Below are 23904 nucleotides of genomic sequence, written 5' to 3'. Positions count from 1 at the left end.
CTTTTACATGTTGCTTTCTGATGGGTCTCAGTTAAACTAGTGACTTACTGGCTTGATATTTGTACCAGGTCAGAAAGTCATGAGATTCTATAGGGATTTCTGAGCCCTAAGGACCAGTTTGTGAAAGCTGTTTTAGAATGACTATGCTAAAAGAGATTTTAGGAGTTCTCTATTACAATGTCTGACATACGAGAGTGGAAACTTGTCATTTAATTTAATGAAACTGTGAGCTCGATGTGGAATTTACCTGACATCTCAATAAACCAGGCTATTTAATGACTTGTAGAGGATGAGAATCTTAATTTTAGAACTAAAGAAGATCAGAAATCTTGCTTATCTCCTTCATTTTATAGATAATAAAAATGGATACAGAAAGGTTAAAGTGATTTGCCCAACATTATAGAACGAGCTAGAGGCAGAGTTAGGATTCTGGGTTCTATTAATAGTTCTTTATCCCTGTATCCCTATCATTATGCATCTGTCCTTATGGTTTTGAGAGATTATTCCTTGTTCTTCCACTATAATAAATTTATAATACTAACAATAAGATTCTTCTTCAATAATCTATCAGACAGAGAATATTGATTTGCCTAGAAAATTATTGTTCCCTGAATCTGGGAAACCTTGTTTTCATCCTCTCCAACTCTTTCTCCCAACCTACTCTAATTTTCAGAGTTTCTTTTAAGATTTCTTTTTTCTCCATTAAGGAAACATTGATAGCTCTAAGCAATGTTGATATTTTCCCTTTCTTGACTGCTCATATTATTTATTTTCTAGACCGTGCATTTTGACATTTGAAATATATCAATTTAGTAATTGACTATGACCCATCTTCTATGTGTTTTTTTATTTTTTCAAGTTCTTCAGTATTGTTTCTTCATCTATATTGCAAGATCATCAAAGTTGAAGATTGTTATATATTTCCTTATATATATATGAACTACGTTATATATTTATTTTTGGATACACAGTAAAATTGCAATAAACGTTTTTGGAATTAGATTGAATATTTATGAGGCAAGATCGTAGATAAATAAATAGATAAATTATTTCTTTGTCTCCATGAAGAATTTCAAAAAGTTACTTAACAAATCATAGTAAAATTTTCATTTTTTAAGATAACTTCCTATTCTCTTTGCTCTGTGTTTTTCCCATGATGAAGTTGTCAGAGATAGAACCCAAGATGGTGGTTTTTAGAAATCTACAAAACCAAAATTAAGGACTTATTTGAAATTATCCAATCAAACAAGAATTACAAGGCAAGGAAATTCTTTCTTTCTTTCTTTCTTTTTTTTTTTAACCTTTCATTTATTTATTTAACTTTTAACATTCATTTTAACAAAATTTTGGGTTCCAAATTTTCTCCCCTTTTGTCCCCTCCCCCCACCCCAAAACACCGAGGATTCTAATTGCCCCTATCACCAATCTGCTCTCTCTTCTATCATCCCTCTCTGCCCTTGTCTCCATCTTCTCTTTTGTCCTGTAGGGCCAGATAACTTTCTATACCCCTTTACCTATATTTCTTATTTCCTAGTGGCAAGAGCAGTACTCGACAGTTGTTCCTAAAACTTTGAGTTCCAACTTCTTAACCTTCCTCCCTCCCTCCCTCCCCCCTTCCCTTTGGAAGGCAAGCAATTCAATATAGGCCAAATCTGTGTAGTTTTGCAAATGACTTCTATAATAGTCATGTTGTATAAGACTAACTATATTTCCCTCCATCCTATCCTGTCCCCCATTACTTCTATTCTCTCTTTGATCCTGTCCTTCCTCCCCATGCCCTCCCTTCCATCATCCCCCCCACCCTGCTTATCCCCTTATCCCCCACTTTCCTGTATTATAGGATAGGTTTTCATACCAAAATGAGTGTGCATTTTATTCCTTCCTTTAGTGGAATGTGATGAGAGTAATCTTCATGTTTTTCTCTCACCTCCCCTCTTTATCCCTCCACTAATAAGTCTTTTGCTTGCCTCTTTTATGAGAGATAATTTGCCCCATTGCATTTCTCCCTTTCTCTTCCCAATATATTTCTCTCTCACTGCTTGATTTCATTTTTTTAAGATATGATCCCATCCTTTTCAAATCATTTTGTGCACTCTGTCTCTATGTGTGTGTGCATGTGCGTGTGTGTGTGTGTAATCTGTAAACCCAGTACCCAGATACTGAAAAGTTTCAAGAGTTACAAATATTGTCTTTCCATGTAGGAATGTAAGCAGTTCAACTTTAGTAAGTCCCTTATGACTTCTCTTTGCTGTTCACCTTTTCATGCTTCTCTTCCTTCTTGTGTTTGAAAGTCAAATTTTCTATTCAGCTCTGGTCTTTTCATCAAGAATGCTTGAAAGTCCTCTATGTCATTGGATGACCATTTTTTCCCCTGGAGTATTATACTCAATTTTGCTGGGTAGGTGATTCTTGGTTTTAGTCCTAGTTCCTTTGACTTCTGGAATATGTTATTCCATGCCCTTCAATCCCTTAATGTAGAAGCTGCTAGATCTTGTGTTATCCTGATTGTATTTCCACAATACTTGAATTGTTTCTTTCTAGCTGCTTGCAATATTTTCTCCTTGACCAGGGAACTCTGGAATTTGGCCACAGTGTTCCTAGGAGTTTCTCTTTTTGGATCTTTTTCACGAGGTGTTCTGTGGATTCCTTGAATATTTATTTTGCCCTCTGGTTCTAGAATGTCAGGGCAGTTTTCCTTGATAATTTCATGAAAGATGATGTCTAGGCTCTTTTTTTGATCATAGCTTTCAGGTAGTCCCATAATTTTTAGATTGTCTCTCCTGGATTTATTTTCCAGGTCGGTTGTTTTTCCAATGAGATATTTCACATTATCTTCCATTTTTTCATTCTTTTGGTTTTGTTTTGTGATTTCTTGGTTTTTCATAAAGTCATTAGCTTCCATCTGTTCCATTCTAATTTTGAAAGAACTATTTTCTTCAGTGAGCTTTTGAACCTCCTTTTCCATTTGGTTAATTCTGCTTTTGAAAGTATTCTTCTCCTCATTGGCTTTTTGAACCTCTTTTGCCAATTGAGTTAGCCTATTTTTCAAGGTGTTATTTTCTTCAGCATTTTTATGGGTCTCCTTTAGCAGGGTGTTTACTTGTTTTTCATGCTTTGCCTGCATGTCTCTCATTGATCTTCCCAGTTTTTCCTCCACCTCTCTAACTTGATTTTCAAAATCCTTTTTGAGCTCTTCCATGGCCTGAGCCCATTGAGTGGGCTGGGATACAGAAGCCTTGACTTCTGTGTCTTTCCCTGATGGTAAGCATTGTTCTTCCTCATCAGAAAGGAAGGGCGGAAATGCCTGTTCACCAAGAAAGTAACCTTCTATGGTCTTATTTCTTTTCCCTTTTCTGGGCATTTTCCCAGAGAGTGACTTGACTTCTGAATATTCTCTTCACTCCCACTTTGCCTCCAGCTCCTCCCAGCCAGCGCTTGGCGTCTGAGATTCAAATGCTGCTTCCCAGCCTCAGGGCTGTGGGCAGGGGCAGGGCTGCTATTCAGTGTGAGATTAAGTTCAGGTGCTCAGGTGGGGACACGGCCGCCTCTCAGGCTCAGTTTCCTCAGGGGTTTTATGCAGAGACCTTCAACAATGGATCTGGGCTCCTGCCTGCTTGGGGAGCCCAGATCTGCTGCAGCCTCCGCTGCTGCCTCCCGAGGGGGCCTGAGTTATGGGGGCACCCCACTCCCCTCTCAACCCACCAATGAGACCCTCTCACTGACCCCCATCACCTGTGGGTGGAGGGACCCACATGGCCGCTGGAGATTCTGTCCCTGAAGCCCGCTCGGATCTGCTCCTCTTGGAGCCGGGTGGCCACAGCAGGGGTGGGCTCGACTCCGCGTCCACAGCACAATGGACCTTTTGTGAGAGGTTTGCAGGGCTCTCTGGAACAGAAATCTCCTCCACTCCACCATTCTGTGGCTTCTGCTGCTCCAGAATTTGCTGGAGGTTCTTTTTTACAGACATTCTATGGGTTGTGGGTTCGGAGCTGTGTGTATGTGCGTCTTGCTACTCCGCCATCTTGGCCAAGGAAATTCTTTATGTGCTTCTGACTTGATCCAAATTCAAAACTAGAACTGAGTTATCCAAATTTGATAGTCTATTTCTTTGAAATGTGCCTCTGATCCAGAAATCTTCACCTTTTTCTTTTTTTTTTACATTTGATAGCATAAAATTCCATGAGTACTGCTACAGAAGTTGAGAGAAAAAAAATCAGTGAGTTCTATGAGGTTTTACTTTCCTGGGATTCCTCAGTGGTCTCTAAGCAACCACCTTTTTAAAAATATCCCAGCTATTATGACCAGAATCTTTCTAGGATATATTTTTAAAACACCAAAAGTTGTAGTTTACATATCTATGATAAAGTGTGTGGGCAATGTAGAGGACATAGATAGTAATTTTTTCCACTGTATACTCTTCATAGTGTAATGATACAGTTACATTAGAACAGTGCTATGTACATGGTTATACCTGGTAAATTTGTTATAATTTAGACAGGCAATCTGGAACACTGAGGAAAGAATATATTGCCATAAACCTAAGTATTATTTTTTTCATTCTGAGGTGAACTCATCAGGCATGAAGCACATGTATTCCCACTAACAATCCACTAAGCAATCGCCATCGTCAATCATAGCATTCTGGTCCCAGTATTTGAAATAATATGTCTTTAATGGCCCATAAACAACCATCAATCCAAAGAAAGATATAATTGTTCTTTTTCCCTCTTCTGTACAATGCAAAGACTACTGTCAATGTTTACTTAATAGATATTTATGTGGATGCAAATAAAACAAAAATCTTTTAAAAAATTCATGGACTGGTAATAAAGTTGCAGTCGCAACTGACATTTTTGCCTCTCTTAGAATACCAGATTGAAAGAAAATCAAATGAACCCAAAAACCATTGGAAGGGGAGGAGAATGGGGAGGGTTTCTATGCATGAACATTAGATGAATGACAGAAGAATAGTATTAGTCCTTAAAATCAATGGAAGAGGGGAGAGGGGATATGATTAATCACTATTAATCACTAATAATTAAACACTAATATGATTCACTTTGTGGCCAAAATTCTCTTTTGGAGTTTTTAATATTAAGGGAAGTCAGAGAGTTCGTAACAGGAGTATCTTGAATAAAGAATGACTTACAAAGTGAGCATGAATCTCATTTCATTATGTAAACACACTTAAATATAAAATATAGGAATGAACCAACATTTTATGATAACCCCTAAAGATTATTTCTTTAGGGTACTTTCTATTTTTTTTCCCACCCAACTTTACATACCCCTTCCCAGGAAAAAAAAAAAGTAACTTCGGAGATACCAACTTGACTACAAATGAGCAATTCTTATCACTAAATTAAGCAATACACAAGCACATTGTATCTTGGGTTACTTAGATCGATTTTTTTAAAATTTTTTTTCCTTTCCTTTTTATTTTTTAATCTCTTTGGAAATACATATTTTTTTCTCTTTCAGATACACATGGGTCCTTTTCCTTTTTCTAAAATTTATTTATTTAACTTTTAACATTCATTTTCACAAAATTTTGGGTTCCAAATTTTCTTCCCATTTCTCCCCTCCCCCGCCCCAAAATACCAAGCATTCTGATTGCCCCTGTCACCAATCTGCCCTCTCTTCTAACATCCCTCTCTTCCCTTGTCCCCGTCTTCTCTTTTTTCCTGTAGGGCCAGATAACTTTCTATACCCCATTATCTGTATTTCTTATTTCCTATTAGCAAGAACAATAATTGACAGTTGTTCCTAAAACTTTGTGTTCCAATTTCTCTTCATCCCTCCCTCCCCAACTATTCCCTTTGGGAAGCAAGCAATTCAATATAGGCCATATCTGTGTAGTTTTGCAAATGACTTCTATAATAGTCATGTTGTGTAAGACTAACTATATTTCCCTCCATCCTATCCTGTCCCCCATTCCTTCTGTTCTCTCTTGAAACCTATCCCTCCCCAAGAGTGTTGACCTCAAATTGCTCCCTCCTCCCACTTCCCTCTCTTCCATCATTTCCCCCACCCTGCTTATCTCCTTCTCCCCCACTTTCCTGTATTGTAAGATAGGTTTTCATACCAAAATGATTGTGCATTTTATTTCTTCCCTTAGTTGAATGTGATGAGAGTAATCTTCATGTTTTTCTCTCACCTCCCCTCTTTTTGCCTCCACTGAAAAGTCTTTTGCTTGCCTCTTTTATGAGAGATAATTTGTCCCATTACATTTCTCTCTTTCTCCTCTCAATATATTTCTCTCTCACCACTTAATTTCATTTTTTTAAGATATGATCCCATTCTATTCAACTCACTCTGTGTTCTGTGTGTGTATATGTGTGTGTGTGTGTGTGTGTGTGTGTGTGTGTGTGTGTGTGTGTGTAATCCCACCAACTACCCAGGTACTGAAAAGTTTCAAGAGTTACAAATATTGTCTTTCCATGTAGGAATGTAAATGGTTCAACTTTAGTAAGTCCTTTATGACTTCTCTTTGCTGTTTACCTTTTCATGCTTCTCTTTATTCTTGTGTTTGAAGGTCAAATTTTCTTCTCAGCTCTGGTCTTTTCATTAAGAATATTCGAAAGTCCTTGATTTCACTGAAAGATTATTTTTTCCCCTGAAGAATTATACTCAGTTTTTCTGGGTAGGTGATTCTTGGTTTTAGTCCTAGTTCCTTTGATTTCCTGAATATCATATTTCACGCCCTTCTATCCCTTAATGTAGAAGCTGCTTGATCTTGTGTTATCCTGATTGTATTTCCACAATACTTGAGTTGTTTCTTTCTAGCTGCTTGCAATATTTTCTCCTTGACCAGGGAACTCTGGAATTTGGCCACAATGTTCCTAGGAGTTTCTCTTTTTGGGTCTCTTTCAGGAGGTGATCAGTGGATTCTTTCAATATTTATTTTGCCCTCTGGTTCTAGAATCTCAGGGCGTTTTCCTTGATAATTTCATGAAAGATGATGTCTAGGTTCTTTTTTTTTTTTTTGGTCATGACTTTCAGGTAGTCTCATAATTTTTAAGTTGTCTCTCCTGGATCTATTTTCCAGGTCAGTTTTTTTCCCAATGAGATATCTCACACTATCTTCTATTTTTTCATTCTTTTGGTTTTGTTTTGTGATTTCTTGGTTTCTCATAAAGTCATTAGCCTCCATCTGTTCCATTCTAATTTTGAAAGAACTATTTTCTTCAGTGAGCTTTTGGACCTCATTTTCCATTTGGCTAATTCTGTTTTTTAAAGCATTCTTCACCTCCTTGGCTTTTTGAACATCTTTTGCCAATTGAGTTAGCCTATTTTTCAAGTTGTTATTTTCTTCAGCATTTTTATGGGTCTCCTTTAGCAAGGTGTTGACCTGCTTTTCATGCTTTTCTTGCATCTCTCTCATTTCTCTTCCCAGTTTTTCCTCTACCTCTCTAATTTGATTTTCAAAATCCTTTTTTGACTTCTTCCATGACCTGAGCCCATTGAATATTTATTTTGGGTGTTTGCGATACAGAAGCCTTGACTTCTATGTCTGTCCTTGATGGTAAGCATTGTTCTTCCTCATCTGAAAGGATGGGAGGCGATATCTGTTCACCAAGAAAGTAACCTTCTATGGTCTTATTTTTTTCCCTTTTTTGGGCATTTTCCCAACCAGTTGCTTGACTTTTGAGTCCTTTGTCAAGAGTAGGGTATACTCTGGGAATCTGTGAGATCTCAGTTCCTCCAAGGTAGCACAATGAAGTGTGTACTGCTCCGGACACAGAGAGGGATTTTTGTGCCCAGAATTTTAGCAGTTACCTCTCCACAGCCACCTGGCCTCCAGTTCCCAAGTCAGCACTGGGGGCTGATTTTCAGATAAGCTGGATAAGCAGGGCCACCATTCAGTTTGAGACAAAGACCAGCTTGGCCAGGGCCTCCACCTAGGACTCAGGTAAGACTCAGCTCTTCAATGCCCCCAGGGGTTTTTACGCTCCAACAATGGAGCTTCTGTATGGGCTGCTGTGCAGGCTCTGTGGCTGCTGCCTGCTGCCAGAGCTATGGGAAGACCTTTCTCCCTTCCTGGCCAGCTGATAAAACCCCATCACTGACCTTTGGCACCTGTGAGTTGAGGGATCTGAGGACCTGCTACAGCGACTGGAGATTCCACCCCCAAAGTGTCCTCCTCCCAGAGTCTTGTAGTGCTATGGTACTCAGCCAAAGCTGGGCTGAACTGGACTCCGTGCTTGGTTCCGTGTCCAGCCCAACCGATGTTTCCATGGGCCTTTCGGGTCACTGTGGGCTGGAAATCTCCTCCACTCTGTTGTTCTTCCACTTCTGCTGCTCCAAAATTTGTTGAGAGTCCCTCTCTACAGGTATTTTATGGGCTGTGGGGAGGACCCTGCATAAGTGTGTCTTTCTAGTCCACCATCTTGGCTCTGCCGAGATTGATTAATAATTGTTATCACATCTTATAAAGCTCAGAAAGTCCTGCCTCTCCATGAAATAATGGGGACTCTAAGTTCTCGAAGACCTAGTTCTAAGTTCTTGAATATAAGTCCTGGGAGGTCTCACTGAGCTGTAAGGTTGTGAGTATATAGGCCTCTTGGTGGTTTCCACATCTGTTTTAGAAAGAATAGCTTATCTAAATGCAGAGAAAGTAATGCCAGAAGGTTGACAACCAGATCTTATCTTTGTGGGATCTTTTTATTTGCCACAAGCATTAGTTAAAACATCTAAACAGGTATAGAGGATATGAAATATACATGGATACAATGATGATGTCACCCACAACAATGAAACCAAGGATTGTTCTGGCTTAAATACTAAAGCAGTATGAGCTTCCCACTACAGAGAGTAGAAAGGGACTGCATGGCCTAAAGTACTGAAAAAGAATATAATAATGGATTCTGGTTTCCCCTCTCTCTCTAACTTTCTGTATGACCTGAACAAGTCATCATGTGTCATGTTCTGTATTTGACAAGTGAAAATTCTAATTTTTGCCCAGATCTTGTCCACCTCACAGGAATATTGTGGAAAAATATACATTTCTATTTTATTACTGGCTCCAAATCAATAATAATTAGAGAAAAACAAATCAAAGTTACTCTGAATTTCCCTCTCATACCCAACAGATTGACAAAGATAACAAAGAAGGAAAATGGCAAATATTTCAGTAGCTATAGGAAAACAGGCACACCAACGTACTATTGGAAGAACTGTGAATCAGTATAGTTATTCTGGAAAGCAATCTATAATTATGTACGGTCAGCAAACTATTCATGCTCCTTGATACAGTCTTTTAAAAAAGTTCTTTAGATGAAATTTGTGTAGTATTTTATGTTTTTTTAAAGCCTTCACATTCAATATGCCACCTAATCCTCTTTATCACTCTATGAAGTAGATAGAAGTTATTGTTATTATATTTCTTTTGTATAGCAAAATGAAAACAAAACACCCTGAAGTTCAGGGAAGTCAGTCAGTCAATAAACATTTATTAAGTATTTTTCAAGCACCAGAGACTATACTAAGTGATGGGAGCACACACTCACATAGATACACACACACACACTCACACTCAAAGAAAGTTAGTCCCTGCCCTTGAATAGCTTCCAGTGGAAGAGATCAATATGCACCTGGTACGGGGGCATGATAGAGAAGTTCAAAGAAATTCAGCTAGGTAGTAATTAGGTAATAGGACTAATTGAGTAATATAACTTGGCCAGTGTTAAACAGCTATAAAGTGGCAGAAGCAGAATTCTTATCTAGATTTAATAATTTCAATTACAATATATACCCAGATATGCATTTTCTGCTAGAACTAGCACAGTGGCTTATCATAAGGAAACTTCCTAGTAGTATTAGGAATGAGCCATTCATGACTTAACAGATAGGAAACAGCATAGCCATTAATGGAAAAATCTGTGATTTTAGACAAATATTGTCTAAAATTAATAAGTATGATTTTTGATCTTTAATATTACATAAAATACCATTATTTCTATAATACCACAGAAGTATATAAAGACAAAAAAGGGAAGAAATTCTGTTCTTGGAAAGCTTACTTTTTGGTGGAGAAATTGTATTTGTGTAGTTAAGTAAACTCATGTAAATAATGAATAATTATGATGCAGTTCCCGAGCAACTTGGGGGAATCAGGATAGAAGTTTGTCAAAGACGAAACTTTATCTGAAACATCTTGGTATTTGAAGAGGTGAAGATAAAGGAGTCTATTTCAGGTTTGAGGTTGGAGAAATGAAAAATGGAATGTGTCTCTAGAGAGCAGAAAGTAGGTCAGTTTGGCTATCTTGTCCATGTGGCGAGAGGAGTAAGGTATAAGAAACCTGGAATGTGAGTCAGGGCCTAGACTGTGTGGTGATTTTACCAAACAGAAGAGTTTGTATTTCATTGTAAAGGCAATGGGAAGCCACTGATGATTCTAATATCTGACTTGTGCTTTAGGAGTATGCTTTTGGACATTATACAGAAAATGAATTTGAAAGAGAAGATATATGATGTAGGGTGTTGTACTAGGAGGTTATTCCACTAATGTTAGTGATAGAGCTTGAATTAGGTTAGTTGCTATCTAATTAGTACAGAGAAGAGAAAAGTTTGCAGATATGCTTTGGAGGTAAAATTAACATTGTTTGGCAACTGACTGGGTATGAGGCAAAGAGAAGAATGATAAATGACTGAGACTGTGAAACTGAGTACTTGAAAGGAGAGTGGGTGACTTGTCCTTACATATGTCATGCTTATAGTGGATCACAAAGTGGTTTAAGTTACAGGTCCTGTACTTTGGCTGCTGAAAATTGAATCTCTATCAGCCATTCCTTCAGAGAATGAAGGGTTTAAAAAAATTCCTAACCTATGGAAAAATGTTAAGGACTCCAATATGGAAAAACTTGAACTCCCTCAAATTGTTTATCCTGAAGAGCTAGTAAAAAGGGATTGTATAAGTCATAATTTTAGCATGTTGAGATCTTTTAATATAGTTTAACATCCTTATTTTTCAGATATGAAAATTTGCCCAAGACTACATAGGTAGTAAATGAACTCAGACTATATTTTCTTAATTCCAAAACTGTCATTCTTTCCAATTCACACACTGCTTCCTATATGATAAAACAATAACACCAAAGAATAGTTTTACACATTGTCGACTGTACAAGTTCAATTCAGGTTAAAGTTATGTATTCCAAGTCATCTGTAAAGCTTTTCTGAACTCAGTTCCTTTCTGACATCTGAGTAAAAGGGATTCTAATCTCCCCTAAATAAATGTTTCCCAGGAGCCATAGAAAAGGTAAGTTTGGATCCTTTGTCCTAAGGTGCAAAATGAAGAAAGACAGATGGATAAAAATGGATTTAGTCTGCGAATTCAATCACCAGAGGTTCACTTCCTTTCCTTCAAACAATTAGAAAGTTTGCAGCGTTTTTCCCATATTTATTCTCATAGGTGGAATTGGAAGGGCCCTCTGCTACTACCTAGTCCATTCTCCTCCTCCTCCTCCTCATTCTTCTCCTCCTCCTTTTCCTCCTCCTCCATCTTACAGATAAAGGAAAAAAGATGCAAGGAAGGCAATAACTTGTCCAAGGCCAGACAGGTGATAGGTGTCAAAAACAGTTTATCTGATTCCAAATCCAAGCCTCTTTTCACTATACCATACTCTCCATGGTACTTTTTTTACATCTAGTTCTTAGGATTTTCTCACCCCAAATTTTCATGTGCATGTTGTACTCTAAGTAGGTATGATTATATTTTTAACCTTATTCCAAAAGAGGATAGAGCTCACTGAAAACAGACTTTGGAGAAGGCTCAGGAAAAGACACAAGTAGGAGCTCAAATTTCCTTTACTGTAGCATGTGTTCTTGCTTTCTGTTGCTTTGCCTGTATCATCCCCATAGTCTATATGGTTTCTGAACCTACGTAATTTCTGAACCTCTGTGCCTCAAACTTTTTGTTGTTATTTTTTTCCATTTCTAGCACATAGAATGTTAGGCCTATAGAAAAATTGGAAACAAGCTATTCCACCACGTCATTTGTAAAGATGAGGAATTTGAGGTTCTGAGGTCAAATGATTTGCTCAGAATCCACAACCAATTAGTGTCAGAAGCATGTCTAGAGCTGCTATCTCTGGTCTGCCTATTGACCTTTATTTCTTTGTTTGTTGGCAGTCCAATACATTGTTACCAATTTGTTGGCGCCTTCATTACTCGGACTCTTTGATATGTGTAGATGCTTTATTGATGATCTGTTCCATTGTCCTTTGGCACTAATCAGACTTCCTTAGTCTTAGCTCTTTTCCGTAGCCAGGGAGCTTTACTTGATTATACTTTGTTACTGACACTAGTCCATATGAAATTCCAAAGACATAATGCTCAACCAGGGGTAAATTAAATCAGCGCATGTGTATGTATGTGTGTATGTATGTGTATGTGTGTGTGTGTGTGTGTGTGTGTGTGTGTGTGTGTGTTATGTGGCAAAGGGGTGGTAGTAGTGTGGAGATAGCAGGAATTATTAAGGGAAGGACAACCTAAAAAAATCAAGGTGAAAGGATTTTACTATATAACAATGGTCAAAAAAGAACCAAATGGAAGATAACAAAAGGAAAACGCTGTTTGAAAGTCAAATGGGTACAAATAAAAGAAGATAGTTTAGGCTCTATGAATCTCATATACTTAAAAAAAAGAACAGACATCTTATATTAACTTATCACCAGTTCTCCATTCCCTGTTCTTCCCCTTCCAACTCATGTCCATGCAACTCTTCTTTTGCCTTCCATGTTCCAGCACCTATAACAATATCTGAGACATAGTAGGTGCATACTAAATCATTGCTGGTTGATTATATCAGTAGATATAATATTTGTCATCACTTCTAAATGAGGTTAACAGGTTTAACACTCGAGGTTGATTATTCTCCTTCAACTCCTACCGTACCTCAATGCTAATCTTTTGAGAGCGATGCTCTGTTCATATCATCCATGGGATATATATTCTATTTTATCTTAGGCCTGAATTAAAAGTGACCTTTCCATTTAACATTTTTAAAACAATGAAAGTAACACCAAAAAGGCAAAATTCTTTCATACTCATAATCTTTAATTTAGCAATAATAGTAAATACTACATTTTGCCTATATTGGAAAAAAGCTGTCTAAAGTACATGTTATTATTTCCCTAGTTTCTCAAAAATTATCCATCATACATTAATTTTACCTAACACAGTCTTATTTTAATTTTTAAAGCATGTTCTTTCTAAGACACCATTTCTCATCATGTGTTTGATATTATTGAAAGTTGACCATACCTAGCATTTCTTGAGTTCTTTTAACATAGTGGTATAAGATTTCTGTGTACTGTACAAGCCTGCTAACCTCTTTCATTCATTAACTCTGAAATATATTTTTCAATTTTTTTGCAATCTTTGTCTATTCTCACTTTTAAATTCATGAAGTATTGAATTGTTTATGTTTTAATTTGGAGAGTCTCATTGAGTTCTTGAGATTTTTCTACCTTGTCATCCTCTACAAAAAAAGTCATCATAAACTACAATTATTTTATGATAGTCTCTTTACAAATACTGATAATCAACACTACATCACTAGATGATCAGATTTCCCATGAAATGATTCTAATTGATTTTTGATGCAAAATAAACCTAACTCTATAAAGTCCTTTATTTCACCTTTCAACAAGAAACTGTTTACCCTCTTTCAAAGTAGTTGAGACTTCTTTCTGGCTTTTGTCTTAGTTATAATGACAACTAACTTTGTAACTCCAGAAGTAGAAGGTCTCCAAATAATGACCCCCATTTTGATTTGATTTCTTGTTTGCCATGTCTATAGGATTAATCACAAAGCAGCCAGTATACTATACAAAAGGTGCAGTGTTTTGTTTTGTTTTGTGTCTGCACAACTAGGATACTTGGTCCTTTGAAAGCAGAGACAGTCTGTTACTGGGACTATTTTGAAACAAGTCTTAATCTTGTCCAACAAGCAGGAACTTGGGCTATATTGTTTTGGATATTTAAGTGGCGTAGTGATTTAAACCATGGGCTTGTAATTAAGAGGGCATAGATTCAAATCTTGCTTCAGACTCACTCCCTATATGACCCTGGGCCAGGCATACAAACTTTCTGAAGTTCTGTGTTTCTTTGTTATCTGTAAAAGTGAGGATAATAATAGCTCCTGCCTCAGGATTGTTTTTAAGATCATATAAGATAATACATGTAAAGTGCCTTGTAAACCTTAAGGTAATACATCAATATTAACACTTATTACAATATTTGAGAATGTAGGGTCATTTCCCTACAAGAGTGAGGCATCTGTATAGGACCCTGAAGTATAATGATTTTATCCATACAGCAGTTCCATTAGAAATGGATTTAGCCTTCATACAATACTAGATGCTAATAGGATCTTTTGCATATATCCCTAAACTTCTCTTATTTAGAGCATTTTAAAACAGAAACATAAGCAGGCTCTTTGAACATAGATATGAAATATTTTTCATTGGATTTACTGAGTAAACATAGATTCTGTTGAAAGTAGACAATTTTCTTTCATCTCAGCATGAGCTTTACTTCTTTGCAAAAGCTGCAAAAGTCACTTTGCACATTTATGAAAGTAGATTCTTTAATTCCTGCTAGTTTCTGCATTGACACTGGGTCTACTTTTTGTGTTTGTTTGAGGCTTTTGCCTTTGAAAGACCCTAGGACTACTTGTCTTTCCATTAACCCTCAAGGTCACTTTTCCATTAGCTTCAACAAACAAACAAAGTAAAACTAGAGAAGTGTAACTGCCAGTTCTTCCTTGGAAAAATACAAAAGATCTCACCCAAAGGAAGGAGAAAAGTCTATGCCTATCAACCATGCTGAAGGATAATCAACAGAGGTTTTCCAGGCTAAATATTGAGAGAGGCAGCATAATAGGCAAGTACTAGTACTGTGTGTGTGTGTGTGTGTGTGTGTGTGTGTGTGTGTGTGTGTGTGTTCTTCCTTCGTTGCCAAAAAAGACCATGCCATCAGAAAAATGATGACATGACTTGCACTTGACTTTGTTTTGAATGAAGGAGGGCTGTGCATGTCACCAGCCTCACTTCTCTTTCAGAGCCATCTGAATCCAGTGACCAGATATGTTCATCAGGATGACTGGAAATGAGCCAGGATAAGGTAACAGCTAGGTGGTGCAGTGGATACAGCACCAGTGCAGAAGTCAGGAGGATCTGAGTTCAAATATCACCCCAGATACTTGACACCTCACTAGCTGTGTGTAATCTTGGGTACTAGTACTAGATTTGAAGACAAGAATTAGTTATCCTTAGCTTTGAAAATATGGGTTAATACTTAATCATTTTGATGTTTTAAAGTGCTAAAGAAATATGTTATTGTTATTATGTGATTATTCTAATGGGTCAGAATTAAATAGGCATAATTCAGGAAGCTGGGGGACAGAAATAACATACAATGGCTTTGATTAGTTGCCAAGCACAATTCAGAAGAGGAGACAGTAATTACCCTAGAAATGATTCTGTAAATACCATCAGAAGTTCAACTAATTATTCCTGAGGTCATCTTTCCAGATATGAAAGGTGCTCTTGGATTTTCAGGTACCCATACATTTTTTAAATGTAATGACAAAAATGGATAACATTGTGGTCAGCTGTGGTAGTTGTTGGCCTAAAGAACACAACAGCTCAAATAAATGAAACAATTGCTTTGTCAATCATTCACCTAGGTCATGTTAAGTCCTGGACTTAAACAAACTAAGTTAAGCCAACAAGTATTTTTGAATGGAAGGCCAGCATTCCTCTAGGCACCATATGGGAAACAGAAGAAATAGAAGAAACTGATGAATGCATAAACAGGCCCATCAAACAACTGTTGATTTTCTCAAATTGATTGTTTGCTGGCCATTGTGTAGACATGCATAAAGCAATAATTTTGGAGCAGAAATAGTCTCACTTGGCATTTGTATCCCTAGAATTCACAAGTTACTTAATTTGCAATTCTATTTTGTCCTTCACATCTTTCAAAGAGTAGGAAAACAGAAAAAATGCCATCCTACTCTATCTCATTTCATGTTTCTCAATAGTACAGTTACTTTAGAAACTATGGGGCAAAGCTTAAATAAGATGTTATTGGAATTTATAGTTTTGAAAACTGTGTGAAACAGAAATAAAGGGAATCATTAGGAAAGATCATTAATGGCATTTTCCTATTTTAAAAAAATAAAGGATTCTTCTATATCTGTGAAAATTAGGAACAAGAAAGTATTTTAGATCATTTGAAAAAACCCCTTCTTTACACTAGACCTCATAATCAAGACTAATATTTATGTCAGTTTTTCTACATTTTAATAGAAGAAGTGGAAAGGTAAAAGAAAAAAATTGTCAATAACTTAAATTTTGTATGCCTCCCTAATGTTGTTCTTTTACTCTGGTAGAAATATCCATTTATGTAATCCTACTGATTCATAGCTATCAAACATATCTGACCATTGTCCCATTCAGTAAGGTGATAAATGACAGAATAGCAGAAACTTTGGAAAGTCCTAGGCTTTCTTGTCTCTTCCTCAGAGGATGCTCTGGCAAGTGGCATCCACACATACTACTCACTACACTCAGTTCAGAATCTTACTCATGCATGAGATGCTGAATCAAGATCAATATAATCCATTATCAACAAACATCTTGGAAATCAAGAATATGGCTTCATCCTCATTGCTTTAATTTTCATCTACATGATACAAAAAAAATGACTAATTGCGTTTGCTTCAGATGAACAGAATACAAAAAAAGAGGAAGAAACAAAAGTTCTAAAACAGCAAAGGAGGATCAGAGGATCATGGGTCTAGTTTAAAGGTTTATAACCTGGAGTTCTCCAATTTTATAATATCTATATCTAGCTCTACTTCTGTTTATATTTCTATTTATTGTTATCACTATACCTCCCTCTTTATATCATATGTATCTGTATAATTTACATGTCTACACCTAAATTTACATTAATTGATATCTATATAGATAAATATAAGCATATCTATCTAAATACCAGATATAGATATTCAGATATATAATGGTAGATAGAAACAAATATCTATACCTATGTGACAAGGATAGATAGACATAGATAGACAGACAGACAGATAGATAAATAGATAGATAGATAGATAGATAGACAGATAGATAGACAGACAGACAGACAGACAGATAGATAGATAGATAGATAGATAGATAGATAGATAGATAGATAGATAGATAGATAGATAGATAGATACATAGATACATAGATACATAGATACATAGATACATAGATACATAGATAGATAGATAGATGGATGGATACATTGATTGATAGATAAAGTATTGGTATTTCAATAAAATTTTCTTTATATAACTCTATGAATTTTAGTTTATTTAAAATATTATTCTGAAATAGGGTTATTAGGCTTCAACAGACTGCCAAAGTCCATCACACACACACACACACACACACACACACACACACACATACACACACACATTCTCTCTCTCTCTCTCTCTCTCTCTCTCGGCTAAGTACAGTAGATCCAATCCTAGAAAAAACCTTAAAGCGCATATAGTTCAAACTTCTTATTTTATATTTATAGAAACTGAGTCCCAGTGCCCTAATATCAATAAAAAATTATGTACCAATTTAAATTTTTCAAAGCACTTTATACATATAATCATATATTATCTGCACAATAATCCTTTGAGGCAAGCACTATTATGTTTCCCATTTTACAGATGGAAAAACAGAGGTCAAGTGTGTTTAAATGATCTAAGGTTACACACCTAGTTAGTGTCAGAGGCAATATTAAAAGTCAAGCATTCCCAACCAAAACTACCACTCTATTCTAACAAGTAGTAAAGTGTTGGAGGTGAGACTTGAACTCAGGTTCTTTGGATCCAGAGCAGGGTAAGAAGTTCAAATCTCTGTGAGTGACTTTTAGTGGTCATGTTTGGGAAAGTATTTCTTTCCATTTGGGAAAGTCTTATATTTGCAAAAGACAAAGGCTGAAATTCGATGGGCCCATAAACATTAATCCTGGGGATGAAGGAGGTAACTTCAATAGTCTTACAGCTTTGAATCAAAAGAAAGAGCTCATGAAGGTTTGAAGAAAAGAAGAGACTGTTGAAATTATTAGATTTCATGTGTAGCACTTAGACTGGTCAAAATTGATTCTACAACACAACCATATCAGTCTGTATCTACCTCAAAAAAAACTTAGAGGTATAGCTGGGAGGCATCTTAGATAGGACCTTGTCCAGTTCTCTCATAGAACTATGATTTGAGTAAGGCTTTTGACTCTCAATCTAGTTCTCTTGCCACTGCACCAAATTGCCTCCCTTAACTAGAAATAGAATCTTATCTAGCATAAGGCCAAAAAACGATTGGGCAGAAAACAAAATCTGGAAGGGGTTTGGTTAGGAAAGAGATGATGGCAGGAGGAGGATGATAAGGTTTAGCTTCCTGAATATTTTTATATTTCATTAGCTCATTTGTTCACCCTTTAAAAACTCAACTGTAAAGAGGAAAATACATTGGGGAATTACAGTAAAGGTGTGATTTTTAAAAACAGAAATCATAGGCCAGCCCCATAAAAAGTACTGAGCTATAAAACTGAATGCTCAGTTTTAGATCCATAGGTCAACTACACAGCTTGACTCCTATAGTACTAGAGACCATAGGGCTTGACACTGCTTCCCGCTACTGATGTCTTCTTGCTCCCACTCTGTCTTTTGACCTTCCTTATTCCCTTCCACCCTTTTCTCCCTTTGCCTATGGAAATGGATAAAGGGATAAGCTTCTTATTCTGTTTGTTGCATTAAAGTAGAATCAGTTTGCTGATTCAGAGGATTGCTCTGGCTTCTGTTGGCTGGTAAAACATGTGTTAATTATCAACCAAAGGCAGGTAAGTGAGAGAATGCAGTCATAGTTTGATAAAGATTGAAATATTAACCTAAATCATGTCACCAATTTTCAGGAACCTCAAGAAAGATATTACAGTGTGGTAAAAAGCACCATGCAATTTGTCATGAAAGTTTCGAAATAAGACAAAATAGGGACGATCTCTTTCTTAGCAGGTATGAATGAGAAGAGGAATTCGACAGTAGCTAAAAAGAGTAAACTATGTTGCTTGACAGTGTGCTACACTGCCACTACCCCTTATGTAAATGTCTTAGGGAAATATATTTTAAAGCTTTTGGTTGTCTGGGAAAATTGATTCTTACTTGAGAGAGTGGAGGAAGAATATTATAGAGGAAATGACATAGAAAAATTACCTGAAGCTAAAGAATCTGAATTTATGTCAGGACAATAGAGGGTGGAAGACTCTAACAAGGAGTAAGAATACAAAAGGACCACTGAATATTTGAAGTGAAGTAATATAGACAGTCTTAAGGGAAACTTCTATGTTAAGAGATAATAATGAGGATCCATGAGCACCATCAGTAGATACATTACACAGTGATGTCTGCAGAAATAAGGGATCAATAGTAAAGGTTGCTTTCTCTCTGTTGAGATGTGCTAAACTTTCTGTTTGTCTATTTGACATCCAAAATAAAGAGATATTTTGCCTTCCCTGGCAAATATCTGAGGCACAGCAGAAAACCTCTTATCATCAACCACTATTCACAAATAATGTAAGAATAAATGTATCATTAGAGAGAAACCTAGAAAACATTGTAAGTATTGTAAAGTCCCAGGCAAAGTGAAAACCTGTGGTACCTAGTATTCATTCCTCATTATATATCCTACCTTGGTCAGACCACATCTCTAGTATCATTTTCAATTCTGGAGGTCAAATTTTATGAAGCATACTGATAAACTGGAAAGTATCAGAGGATGGGAAAAAGGTCCAAGTTTGTGCAAATTGTGACTCCACTGAAGTAACCTGTAATGTTTTGCCTAGAGGAGTGAATTACAGCGGACATATGTGATAAAGGTCTCTCATGTGTGATGTGATTGGTTTTATTCTAACCTCAAACAAAAAATAAAAGGTAGAAGCTACATAGAGGAAAATTAAGGCTTGAGAAAAGGGGAGAGAAACCAACAAACACACATCTTCCTATTAATTAAGGTAAACTAAAAGTGGAATGGACTGCATTGTAGGATATTACATTCTTTTTTCTGGAAATCCTCAGGAGGGTGGGAGTAGGAAACTTACAGGCATTTGGATGATTGATAACATGCTGTAGGGCATTTTTTTCAAGTACAAATTGGACTAAATGGTAATAAGGGTGCTTTACACCTCTTAGATGCTATGATTTTCAGGTCCTATAATGGCTATTTGAAGGCTTATCCCTTAGAAAAGCAAAGAAAGTTGATAGATTAGAAGGAATTCTGGACCTGGATTTAAAAAGACCTAGGTTCAAATCTAGCCTCAGATTCTTATTGAGACAATGGACAAGTCACTACAACTCTGTTTTCTTTAGTTTCCTAATCTATAAAATAGGGATAATGATAGCAACTACTTCCTAGGGTTCTTTTGAAAATTAAATGAGATATTTGATTTAGTTTTAATTTGATGTTTTATTAATTTTTTTAAATTTAATTTTGTTTTCAGTTCCAAATTATCTCTCTCCTTCCATCCTTCACACACCCATTGAGAAAGCAAGAAATATGATACCCATTATACTATGAAATCATGTAAAATGTATTTTCACATTATCCATATTCTGGAAAAAAAAGCAAGAAAATATAGAGAAGGAAAAAAGCATGCTTCAATCTGCACTCTGAGTTCATCAGTTATCTGAAAATGGATAGGATTTTACTTGAAATAATCTTTGTAAAGCACTTTACAAACAAAACACTATATAAATGCTGTTATTATCATTATCTCTACGTGAAAGAATATATTTTTCCTTACCTTATGCACTTATTTTTAATGTATTCACAATTTTCACACCATGGATCCTTTGTCCAACAGCATAGATCACAAACCTGCCATTGTATACCACTTTGTGTGACTGTGTCTCAAGTGTTATTTTCCCCCTATATCCTCCACAGAAGATTTGCACAATTTATTAGATGCCTCCTTCTTGTTTTCTAGTGTCTTACGAATGCCAATGCATCACCTATTTTGTCCATCTGTTGCTTCATATTCTTATTACATTGGTGGGCCACATTCCATTTCCAAGCAATCTAATCTTGGCTAATTCCTCTTAATGTCATTTCTCATGTACATCACCACTTGTAACATATTGCAGGTAGTTCATGTTTTGCTGTTGCTATTGTTGCTTTGGGAGTTAACTGTAATTTTAATTCATCTGAAGGTTGTTTCATAATTTGTATCCATCTAGCATCAGATTGATGTGTAAGAGATGGGCTTTTTGCATCAATCATCAACGTATAATCATTTAAAGTATTGTATAGTTTCCCAAATGTGATCTCACTTGGTCTCCTCCAATACGTTTTTTTTTTTTGCCCAAGGTATTCTGTATCTGTCACACTTACCTTAAATATGTATGTAGATGTATTATTTCAATTTTATGGTTATTTATGTCATAATCTGAAAAAAGCACATTTTTCTATCCACTTTCATATACACAAATATGTATGTTATATATTTGCTGAAGATGAACTTTTTTTATTGTTGTAAATTTCATTAAGTAGATTCTGTGTCACAGGTTCCAAGGCAGTTAGTATAATTCCATTTGGGAGATCTTTTTGATCAACATACCAAAACATCTTTCTTTTGTTTTGACTTTACCCTATTTTATTTGTTGCCACTAGCAAACATCTTTGGCATGCCTGGTTATCTTTGTGAAGTACTTTGCTTTATGGCCATAATCAGCAAATGGTTAAATATGGCTAACTCTCTAATTGCATTTATTACAGAATGTGACAGGATGCAGATATATTCAAGAAAAGGGCATTGTATTCCCATGATTGTTACACATATAATAAACCTAGAGTCACATCACCACAGGGCCCCATGATAGTGTCTGAAGATGATGTTGAGGAGTGGATATAGGCACATGATTATTATTAAAATTATTTCTGGAGAGAAAAGGAGCATAAGAAAGTGGTGGTATGAATAGGGTCTGATAATCAAGATCCAGAAGGAGTGAACAGGTACTGGTAACAAAGAAACAGAGATAAAGAGAATGTCATCATGGTGATATGGTGATACACAGAAGATCTGATGATGGTTGGAGGAAAGAATAGATTTCCCAGCAAACACATGAGGTAGATGCTATTTTTATCCTAATTTTGCAAAGGAGGAATCTGTGCTTGAGGTTTGAAGAGGCCTCAGTTTCTTCTCTATAAAATGGGGGTCATAATATCTACCTCATCCAGTTGTTAGGAGAATTAAATGAGAATGCATATGTAAAGTGCCTTGTAAATTTTAAAGCAAAACATAAATGCTAGGTACTACAATTAGAAGGAATCAAAAATGGCTAGATGGTTGAACTCAAAGAGTAGCTGTTACTATAGAAGAAGTTGCTATTGTTCAATGCCAGCTAATTAGGTTTCCAATGAAGCACCCCAAGTGCTTGCACTCTATTGTTTAGATTTCATAAAAGTGATTTAGGTAATGGCATAAAATTATTTAAATTAAAGTAAATTTTAATATGATGCAATTTAATAAGCATAAGTACAATCATATTTTAAATATGAAAATTCAGCCTCAAGATCACAGCACGGGAGGGAGGTGTTTATGATTAGACAGAAGTTTGTCTGAGAAGAAGAAAAAAAGAGGAGGAGAAGAATGAGGAGGGGAAGAGATGATGATGATGAGTCTGATGATCTAGGGATCTTAATGGACCACAAACTCAATATGGGTAAGCAGTGGGAGACAAAAAAACTAATAGAATCTTGGGCTACATTAAGGGAGGTCCAGCTTCCACCACTGGTGTGCTAGAAAGGGGAAAGTCTACTGTTAAATTTTCAATGTGAATATGCTTTGGGAATAAGCAAATGACTTGCTTTATTGTTTTATTGATTGTCTAGACACAAGAAAGTGATGGAGAAAATGTGAATAATGCTGATTTAATTTAAACGTGTGCCCTCATTACATTTCTTTTTTTCAGAGAGTCAGTTTCTACTAGCATATAGTACCTTGGCTTTCAAAAACAAGGGGGTGATAATCCTATTGTACTCTGTCTTTGTGCAACTTTTTCCGGAATATTATGCTCAGTTTTGGCTAAAACAGATGAGGTAAAATATTCATAAACTAAAGATTGCCCAAAGGAAGGCTACCTCTAGGAAAACAGAGAACAATGAGTGCGTAAACACATAAGGACCAGTTAAAGAAACTAAGGATGTTTGAAGAATAGAAAAAGAGAGCATTCTTTAGAATATTTCTCTAGATAAAGAGAATATTTAGATTTCTAGAATTTGGGGATGCTAAGACATAAATAATATTCCTTTGTCTTCTAAGTAGTTTACATAACATCCCAAATAAAGGAGTAGTACACACTTCTCTGATCAAAATAGAGAATCATGGAGTTCTAATGGTCATAATTTAGTAAAAATGATGTATTATAAACTGTAATATGGATAAGGGAGGTTGTTTGTGGCAGTGAATGAACTATTTATGAAGACAAACTGAAGGAACTAAGGAAGTGGGTGGGAGGGGTATTAAACCAAAAGAACTGGGAATATAGAAGAAACATGAGAGATATTTCTGAATATTTGAAGGATTACCAAGTAGACAGAAGAGTAGACTTGATTTTCTTATCCCTAGAGGGAAACTATAGAGACCGACTCTGTGGACTCTCTAAGTGAGAACTTCACAACACAACTATTTAAAAATAGATTGAACTACTTGGCTAAGTAATGAATTACCTATAACGAAAATATTCAGACTAGAGATCAATTGAGTACTTAGCATGTTATAGAAGGTATTTGTTCATCATGTGGCAGGTTAGACTATAAGACCTCTAAGATTTCAATACTAAACTTTTAATCTCTGTG

General features: G+C 36.1%; 1 protein-coding gene across 2 annotated transcripts in view; it reads right to left on the bottom strand.

Moving 5' to 3' along the window:
• Positions 1 to 23904, bottom strand: part of RIT2 (Ras like without CAAX 2) — a 523011-nt gene that overhangs the window by 23332 nt on the left and 475775 nt on the right. The gene's annotated exons all lie outside the window — the stretch shown is intronic.

This window comes from Notamacropus eugenii, chromosome 4 (assembly GCF_028372415.1).
Source record: "Notamacropus eugenii isolate mMacEug1 chromosome 4, mMacEug1.pri_v2, whole genome shotgun sequence".
NCBI classification, from domain to species: Eukaryota; Metazoa; Chordata; class Mammalia; order Diprotodontia; family Macropodidae; genus Notamacropus; species Notamacropus eugenii.
Note: the sequence above shows the minus strand (reverse complement) of the source record. Positions and strands in the feature narration are given on the sequence as shown.